A 10,326-nucleotide genomic window follows, 5' to 3' on the forward strand; every position below is an offset into this window, starting at 1 on the left:
CAACCCTCAAAGTCAGTTTGTCGGTTTCCCATCGGTACGTGGTAGGCCACTGTTGGAGACTAGAAGTCTTCTGCAACAACAAATCTCATCAACCAGGGACTATGCTGGCTGGACCTGATGTTGTGGAGGACCACAACATCTGGAAAATACCAGGTTGGTGAAAGTTTCTGAGTTCTTACATTCCTATACAGTTGTTTTTTTCCTCCTGCCATTGTAATTTATATTACTTGTTTTTATTTAACATTAGATGTTAAAAAAATTATACGAATTAAGTTGTACAAATTAGGTAAATGTTGTTGTTGTTTAGTCATTTAGTCGTGCCCGACTCTTCGTGACCCCATGGACCAGAGCACGCCAGGCACTTCTGTCTTCCACTGCCTCCCGCAGTTTGGTCAAACTCATGCTGGTAGCTTCAAGAACACTATCCAACCATCTCATCCTCTGTCGTCCCCTTCTCCTTGTGCCCTCCATCTTTCCCTACACCAAGGTCTTTTCCAGGGAGTTTTCTCATGAGGTGGCCAAAGTCTTGGAGTCTCAGGTACAAATTAGGTAAATATTGGGCTGCAAATGTTGGATTAGAGTAAATGCATTTTATTTAGTACATTTCCACCCTGCTTTTCTTCCATCAGAGAGGCATGCAACCTCCTGTTCAGGCGCAGGCCAGAAAAAAACTAATTTGTTCTATGTGGTTGCAAATGGTAATCTGAATCCCACTTTGCATTTCGTTGGTGGCAGACAGCAGATTGCCCAAAGTAATGTTCCTTTCAGGTGTTCTCCTTTAGCATAGATAAAACAGAGCCCAAATCAGCAACCCCTCTAGTGCAAATTAGGCTAAATATCAAAGAATACATCAAAAGAAAACTTTGCACTGCCTAATCTTCTTTCCAATGAAGCCGCCATTACACTCAGATTAGAGGAGGGATTTCCAAACGGTGTGCTGTGTGCGGTCTGCTAATATGCTGCAAGAAGTAAATTATATGATTAAAGGTTCCTCTGGGCCCCAAGTCCTAATAGAGGAGGTGCCCACAGCATCTCTGCATGATTAATTGCTCTGGCCTTGCCTGCTCTCAGTCAGCCTCCGCTGAGGGCAGCTAATTCTGCTGTACCTTTCCTGCAGGTGTGATGGAATCATGTAATTACTCCCTTGCAGAGACATAACAGCATTACCTGTCCTCGGAGGAACAGACTTTGCATGCGTCTACACTGTGGGCATGCCTCTCAGACAGAAGCCACACCCACAACAGTGACTCATGCAGACACAATAAGGATGGGCTACTGTCCAGGTAGGTACTTCTTGCTGTTACACATTGCTAAAGGGGGTAAAAAGGTAAAGGGACTCTTGACCATTAGGTCCAGTTGTGACTGACTCTGGGGTTGCGGCGCTGATCTCGCTTTATTGGCCGAGGGAGCTGGCGTACAGCTTCCGGGTCATGGGGCCAGCATGACTGAGCCGCTTCTGGCGAACCAGAGCAGCGCACGGAAACGCCGTTGACCTTCCCGCCGGAGCGGTACCTATTTATCTACTTGTACTTTGATGTGCTTTTGAACTGCTAGGTTGGCAGGAGCAGGGACCGAGCAACAGGAGCTCACCCTGTCGTGGGGATTTGCCGACCTTCTGATTGGCAAGTCCTAGGCTCTGTGGTTTAACCCACAGCGCCACCCGCGTCCTCTAAAGGGGGTACCAGTCCCATAATTCCAGGGGAAAGCCTCAGAAGCTTTGGGGAATTTGGCCTAGAGAACTGGAACATAAGAACCAGGCAGGAATAATTTCAGGCCTGAGGAATCTCTCAGCAAAGTGGACCTCTCCTAAGTTGGTGGGCTTACCTGTCAGGGGAGGTAGAGACGCTGGCACCACCAGACGCCATTTAAATTTCCCATAATGCCCCAGTGTGATACCAAACTCTCCAACATTTTTCTGATGAAAATAGGGACATCCTATTCAATAATAATAATAATAATAATAATAATAATAATAATAATTTTATTTATATCCTGCCCATCTGACTGGGTTGCCCCAGCCCCTCTGGATAACTTCCAAAACATAAAAAAATGTAATAAAACATTAATCCTTTAAAAAACACACATCCCTATACAGGTTACTTGTCTCCTTGACCAGGGGGTCGCATAACTCTATGCCCACCAACATGTCTACGATGAAAATAGGGGTGTCCTAAGGAAGAGTGGGACATTCCAGGATCAAATCAGAAACTGGGATGGCTTCTGTAAATCCAGGGTGGTCCCTGGAAAATAGGGGCACTTGAAGGGTCTGTGACAGTATTTTACTAAAAGGGAGCAGAGAAAACACCAGTGTTTGTCCCTTCGAGAGAAGTGGGATCCTGGCAGTTGCAGAAGGAACTAAGGATTTGATTATATGCTGCAGAAGAAAACACTCTTAGTCCATTCCAAGGGTGGGGTTTTTTCGTGTTTTTTGTTTTTTGCTCTGTCACCTGCCTTTCCTCCGGACGGCTTTTCAAGGACAATAAGTAATGAAAACAACTGATCTCTAACGCTGCTGGGCTGGGGATGGGAGGCCATCTCATAATACCCAAGACTTCACATTAATATCGCCCTGTTAACTTTTTCTAAGGACCCAAATATTCCTATAATAAATATCCTTCACGGTGACAGGTAAAGCTCAAGTCACACACTGCCTTTGAAGTTTTAATGGCCACTCCAGCATCTCGATAAAGCTACTCAGCCTTTTCGTTGGTAGTAATTTTGCAAAGCCCGAAGCGGTGCGAGTCATCTTTACTGTTCAGCTCCCAAGGACGGAGATCTCATAAAACGCTGGGCTTCAAAGAGGCTGCTCCTTTCCTTGCCCCTTTTAAAAAGGAAATTCCTTCTATGTTCTACACGGAGTCTACACAATTTAATACACGCCTCCCATATTTCGCCCTGCTCTTCGAACCATCGTAAGTGTCAGCATCTACTTACCCAGCCAGCCACGGTCCTGGCAGTTAAAAGGGTTGCTTTCGCCTTCCTTTCTTTTTCCTGGCAGGAATCCAACCTTCAACACCCCTCTGAAATGCTTGGGGTAGAATTATCTGCCTTTTACCAAGTTATTTTTTAATTAGTTCAGGGGTGCCATGGCAACTTGGACAGGGATCTATCTGTTCTAGGAATCACTACTCTTTATGGCTGTCATCTACAACCCATTTACTTTATGGGATCCCTACTTGCCCTGCTCTGAACATATTCATAACTGGAGCAAGGTCAGAGAACGAGAGAGTCAGGGGGTTGCTTGCAAAAACAGCAAAGTTGCACTGCTTTCGAGCAAAGTTGACATTCTGTTAGGTGAGCTCCTCTGCATTTAAGGATGCGGCAAGAAGAAAGGCAGAGGCAGTGATGTCCTTTGGCTGCTCAGGCCAGGGAGGAAGTCTCCAAGAGGAAGTCATTATGAGGTGGGGGTCAAGGATTATCAGCTGACCTGACCTATAGGTGCACCGTGGCTTCCTTGTCTGATGTGAGCAGTCTCCCTCCAGGTTCCCGCACAGGCTGGATAAAGTACCACCAGTTCAAGACCTTGTCTTCCTTACACATTCCTTGGGTAGTGTGTTCACCTTCTGAGGTGGAGCCCTGACTGACCCACATTGTTAATTAACTCAAAGAGGCAAAGAGAGGTTTATATCTGCCAAGTGTTGGTTTATGTTTTTCACTGAGCACCATAATGACTTTTAGAAGACACCTGAAGGCAGCCCTGTTTAGGGACGTTTTTAATGTTTGATGCTTCATCATGTTTTTAATGTTCTGTTTGGAACCACCCAGAGTGGCTGAGGAAGCCCAGCCAGATGGGTGGGGTAGAAACAATAAATTATTATTATTATTATTATTATTATTATTATTATTATTATTATTATTATTACAGTCATACCTTGGAAGTTGAACAGAATCTATTCCGGAAGTCCGTCAACTTCCCAAACGTTCAGAAAGCAAAGCACGGCTTTTAATCGGGTGCAGGATGCTCTTGCAGCCAATCAGAAGCCAAGGAAGCCCCGTCGGACATTCGGCTTCCAAAAATAGTTTGCAAACCGGAACAGTCACTTCCAGGTTTGTGGTGTTCGGGAGCCAAAACGTTTGACAACTAAGCAGTGCAACTAAGGAAGGCTGCAGACGTGCATGAGAAATGCACACACACACCCACGTCATGATTCCAGACTTTCTGTTACCCACAGTGTCCAATGCGCTTGTGAAACATCTCACCTCTTAATCATGGCTAAGAAATTGGAAGCAAGAGATTGGGAATGCGTGCTCCCTGCCTCTTTTCTCGTCTCCTGTGCAAAACCTTCCCTACTTATCCTTGTTAGCCTTACCCATAGCTGAGCATCACATCGTCGGTGTCAGAATATGACCTGTGAGCAATGTGCACTCCGACAGCCATGATTAAAAGGCCTTTAGGGAGGACAGTACTAAACAGAACTAATCAGCTGCAATGAAGCCGGAGTTAATCATGGCCAAAGGGCTCTGAAAGAAACAGAATGGGACTAACTAAATTCTTACTGGTTGCCGTCAAGTAACCTTTACTCGGAGTAAGTAGACCCCTCAAAATTAACAGACCTAAGCTAGTCATGGCGATTAAATTTCAATACGTCTAACAGAACTCAGGATAGCTCAGTCGGTAGAGCATGAGACTGTTCATCTCAGGGTCATGTGTTTGAGTTCTACGTAGGGCAAAAACTCTTGTATTGCAGGGCGTTGCACTAGATGATCCTCTCCATGATCAACTCTATGATTCTACACACTGCCCAAGCTTGTGCCCCAGAGAGGTCACTTCGGTATCGCTAACGCAGCAAAAACAATGCAGGAGGCAGCAGTTATGAGTTGTTATTATTACTACTACTATTAGCTAGGCATGACCAAACTCGGCCCTCCAGATTTTTTTGGGACTACAGTTCCCATCATCCCTGACCACTGGTCCTGTTAGCTAGGGATGATGGGAGTTGTAGTCCCCAAACATCGGGAGGGCCGAGTTTGGCCATGCCTGCTATTAGCGGTCTCTGCAGCCACTGCAGGTGCTGTGATTCTCCGGTTGTTTGACCCCCACCTCCCCTGCCTGGAGGTGCACCTTATTGTCTCTTGAGACAGACAGATGCCAACAATTCTCTGAGTAAAAGTCAGTTTAAATGCCATGGTGAATTGGTTTGTATTTAATCACAGCTCACTTCGGTCTGGACTGTGTCCTTTGCCTTTTTATATCTGGTAGGCCAGTGCTTCCGAAATGTCTGCTAGCTGACACACTGTTTATTTTTGTATTAAAGTGGGGGTTTTACCTTTAGAATGAGCAAGAGTGGAGAATTATCTGTACTCGGCGGAGCTCGCCCCTTGTTCTCCTGTGCAAGTCAAGATGGGAAGAGTGAGTCACGCCAAGACACAAAAGGGGGCCTCCTTTCAAGGGTGAGATACAGACACGTGACAGAATTATCTGCCCCCCAAGGGCAGAACAGTGAATCATGCAGAGGGGCAGGCAGCTTTCTCTGAGGGTGCATATTTTGGGCTTGCAGGATCCTTCAGTGGCTTACGGTAAGGTTGCCATATTTCAAAAAGTGAAAATCCCAACGCAAAAGTTGTCGAGCTCCAAAAATCTCCTATTTTTTCAGGAAAGCGACACTTCCAACGTGGACTGCCATACTTCCAGACATTTCTACATTTTCGACAAATGAATCCCAGTTTATGTGCTTCATTGTGGCACACATTTGGAGAATTGTGGCTCTAAGGGTACTGAACATGCTCACAAAATCTCACCACAGCGAGGGGAACTCATGAGAGCTCTTGGTGTAAAAGACATTAAAGCCCAGTTTCAAAGCATATATGGAAAAGGTTCGGGGGCTACACAGTTGTCAGGCATTGCCTTAAACCATAAGGGCGTGCATAGCCCCTTTCAGCTTAAACGAAATAACATTTGGAATCACTGTGACTAATGTATTTACAGATGGTACAAGCTGACACCATTTGATAATCAGGTTTCTCTCGTCTTTATGAGGATTTGCTTCTTTGAGGTTACTGAAAAGCCCTTTTATATCACAGAAATTAGCTGAAACGTCCAGAGGCATGGTATGTATCCTTCAAAATGCTCACATTTCACTTGATTGCTGCTGTTAATATTTCAAAGATGAAGTAAATCTTCTCCCCCCCTCAGGCCATTTTAGCATGTGTGAACTTTTTGCAAGGACGAGTGGATCTCAGTTCCATCTTCATAACAGAAAGGCTGGGGGGGGGCGAAGCATTGATATACCCACCAGAGTGTGGAAAATGATAACCATATGGGGAAAGACTTTTACTTATGTTCAATTTAATATTCTGAAGAGACTGAACTAAATGTGTCATTTCATGTAATGTACACTCTTTAAAAATGCAAATAGCATGCAAGGGTGGGGGGGTTGATAATTATAGGGGTTGAAGCAGGTGGGTAGGAGGAGCTTAACCTTCTTCTCCCTTGATGGATTAAAGGACTAAAGTTCTCCTCTCAGACTTTTACAATCCCCAATAATTAACCCTCCCTCCCTCCCTCCCTCCAGAAGCTGCTATTTGCATATTTTTAAAAAATGCATCCTAAGTGCAAACATGCATATGATGTCTAGTTTGTCTCAGCGCCTGCAGCAAAATAGAGCCAAAGGGAAGCACTTTTACAATCTATTGACTTCAAGGGGAGACAGCTAAGCACAGGTTTGGTTCACCTATTTGCTCCTTTGCAGCCACGGCTTTGATATCGGGTGCAGGGAAGGTGAGTTTGGCTGAGGGATTGGGAGATCCCCCATGCCTGATCTCCTGAATTCAATGGGATGCCCATGTTTTAACTTTGGCTGAAGTGGATTTATTTATCCTGCAGAGGATTTGCTGCCTTATCTGTTATTCTGGGCGCACTTAAGCTACAATCTTTTATGCACGGAAGGAAAGAATGCTCAGGATTGCCCTGTGAGGAGTAAGAACTTTTGACCAAATGTTGGAGAAAGCAAAGGCCACCCACAAAAACAGCAGCAGCCCACGTACTTTTACTATCACTGAATCCTTCAAACATACATGCAGAGCTGATTTGAATTACCTTGTAGTCCTAGAGGATTTGTTTTTATTTTTTTGCCAGCCCCGCAGACCCCTCAGCTTGCTGTTTCTGTGAGGTGGGAGCAATTGTGGTGGTTTCTGCTTTCCCTGGTTCATGCAAACAGGCTCTGCAGCTGGGAAACCTGCTGGTACAGAATACATTTGAGCCCACCCATAAAACCTTGGCCAACATGGTCTGGGGTCAGAAGCAACACTTCCTATTGCCTTTTCTCTGCTCTTTATAAGTGAATGAACACTTTCACTCTGTTTACTCTTGTGGGTCATGGGGAAAGAGCTGCAACTGGAAAAATCCAGGACGACACACCTGCTCCTTTCACTCAAACCCTACTTTCTGGGGTGGGGGGCGCAATAGTGCTTCTCCTTGCAAGTTTCCCTAATTATCCTGGAGCCCGCAGAATCCTCATGCAGCCATTGTACTGCTTATTGGGTCACCCTACTCCTGTGGGTTAAACCACAGAGCCTAGGACTTGCCGATCAGAAGGTCGGATGTTCGAATCCCCACAACGGAGTGAGCTCCCGTTCCTTGGTCCCTGCTCCTGCCACCCTAGCAGTTTGAAAGCACCTCAAAGGGCAAGTAGATAAATAGGTACTGCTCTGGCGGGAAGGTAAACGGCGTTTCCGTGCGCTGCTGTGGTTCGCCAGAAGCGGCTTAGTCATGCTGGCCACATGACCCGGAAGCTGTACGCCGGCTCCCTCAGCCAATAAAGCGAGATGAGCGCCGCAACCCCAGAGTCGGTCATGACTGGACCTAATGGTCAGGGGTCCCTTTACCTTTACTCCTGCATAACTGGGAATTTAAGGCCAGTGTCTATCTACCCTAATATGCCATTTCCAGAAGTGGTGAGTAGGCTGCCACCAGGAAAGTCCACAGGCAGATATCAAGGCAGCAACCCTTCTCTGCTGTTTGGCCCTTGGCCGCTGGAGCCTTGCTGCTTCTGAGCCATGGCTAGTAGCATTTGATATATATAATTATACATATAGAGTCTAAGCGTTGCTTAATGCCAGTGGCCATTGCAACATCCTAGAGCAGCTGATTCTGTAAGTTAGTAGGCTATGCATTGTGTGAAGAAGTACTTTATTTCACGTCACCTCACCTAAATATTGTCATTTCCCACTAACTGGTGAAAATGGCCCATTCCTGCTTTGTTTCCAGTAACAGGAATATATAGAGAAGTTTTTCGTGTTTGATGTTTTATTGCGTTTTTAATATTCTGTTCGGAGCCACACAGTGACTTGGGGCAAGTCAGTCAGGTGGGCAGCATATAAATAATAAAATTATTGTTACTTATTACTCCACCCCTGCATCCATGTTGTGTGTGTGTACACCTAAAATCACAGACCTGAGGGTCATCTACTCCAATGCCCTGCAATGCAGAAATCTTGACTAAAGCATCCATGACATACGCCCAACCTCTTGTTTAAAAACCTCCAAGGAAGAAAGAGTCCACCAGCTTCTGAGGGAGCCCATTCCACAGCCAAACAACTATTACCGTCAGAAAGTTCTTCCTGATTAGTTGGAATCTCCTTTCTTGTAACTTGAACCCATTGGTTTGGGTCAGGGGTCGGCAAACTAAGGCCCGCGGGCCAGATGAGGCCCAATTGCCTTCAGGATCCGGCCCATGGACTGTCCGTGAATCGGCGTGGGGATTCTGTTCGTTCGTACTGCGCCGTTTCCCCCCCTGCGCCATTCCATCCCCCCTCCCTCTCACGCACCGCCACGGTGCCTCCTTCCTCCCTCCTTCTGGCTTCTCCCCGCCCTGCCTAGAGGAGGAAGGAGGCTGGGCTGAGCCAAGCGCCATTTTGAGCAGCCCCTCTCTGGAGCCAGCCCTTTCGTGTCACTCATCTTCCCTCTGCCGCCCTGGTGCTCCTGTGGGCCAGAGAGCGGACGAGCTCACTCTGCCTACCCACAAGCAGCAGCAGCGGCGGTGGTGGTGGTGGCAGCCCCAGGGAAGGTAAGCATAGCAGCTGGGGCTGGGGAGCACTACTTCCCCCCCTCGCCTCGTCTTCCAGCTGCCCCCCTCCCGGTGCCACTTCTCAGCCTGCCACAAGTTCTGAGTGACACTGGATGGGCCCGCGGCTAAAAAAATTTGCCGACTCCTGGTTTGGGTCTTGCCACCCTGGAGCAGGAGAAAACAAGCTTGCTCCATCTTCCATGTGACAGCCCTTTAGATATTTGAATCATATCTCCTCAGTCTCCTTTTCCAGGCTGAACACACCCAACTCCCTCAACCATTCCTCATAAGGCTTGGTTTCCAGACCCTCAATGCCTTCTGCTGGAAACATAAGCTGGGGAATTCAAAGGCAGCCTGTTATAGCTTCCATGTGTGCAGGATTCATGAGAAAAGCCAAAAATCAAGTATGAATCTTGGCCAGTCTCTCTCTCTGGTCAAGAGATGAAGTTTGTGTTGCTCTAATAACTGTTCCGTTTCCACTAACATTTAGGAGAATCAGATGGTTGTTTTCCTGATGCGTTAAAGCAGCCGAGATTTGGGAGCCGCCTGCTCTTTAGATGATAAAACCTATCTGGAAATGTCCCACTAGAGCTTTCCAAGAGAATGTATTAAAAACAAGCCAGAGCCCTTTACAGCATTCCTGAAAATGGAAAAATCCTTCATCTCTCTGAGGATCGCATTAAAACAACTGTTGGAAGGCCTGTTAAATATGAAAAAGCCGGAATCCCGTGACTCCACGCTGCCTCGGTGTATGGGAACTCCCCCGGATATGGTGTACCCTCTGCGGGTTGAGGAAAACTCAAGCTGTGTGGAATCCATGCCTGAAATGTACGATTTGATCCACCTTTAGCACAGCATTCCTATATGGAACGAATGGAAGACTGACCCACAGTCATTGTACTGTATGTGTTTGTGGAACAAAATGCTTGGAGAGTCAAGTGAGCAAATGGAGAGGCGGAGTTTAAGACGTCAGGGGGATAACTGCATTCAGTTAACATCCCTCACTCTTGCACCTGTTGCTTATCGTCGAGGCAGCTTGCCAATCTGCAGGTGGTGCTCCAGACCCAAAATCTCCAGTATTATTAACAAATTGAGCAGGCATATATCTTAGCAGCACTATAAAACATGCAGCCAGGATACTTTCTGGAAATACCTTCTCCCACATGATCTGAAAATTCCTGGGTTAAAGTTGAGATGTCCTTGGTCAAGTTCCATTTACTTGAAATATTAAATCCATAGGAATGTAATTCTGGACGTATTTTAACAGAATTGTGGAACTCTACCTCGGGGGACATGGGTGGTGCTGTGGGTTAAACCACAG

At 46.4% G+C, this 10,326-nt stretch overlaps 1 long non-coding RNA gene across 1 annotated transcript; it reads left to right on the top strand.

The window, feature by feature from the left end:
* Positions 1 to 577: 577 nt before the first annotated feature.
* LOC307214483 lies at positions 578 to 10,282 on the top strand. Its single transcript, XR_013838144.1, has 3 exons — positions 578 to 1,283; positions 5,927 to 6,048; positions 9,496 to 10,282. It is a non-coding gene; the product is annotated as an uncharacterized lncRNA (long non-coding RNA).
* Positions 10,283 to 10,326: the final 44 nt, after the last annotated feature.

Source organism: Podarcis cretensis (genome assembly GCF_951804945.1).
Source record: "Podarcis cretensis genome assembly, chromosome: 4".
In the NCBI taxonomy this organism is placed as follows: Eukaryota; Metazoa; Chordata; class Lepidosauria; order Squamata; family Lacertidae; genus Podarcis; species Podarcis cretensis.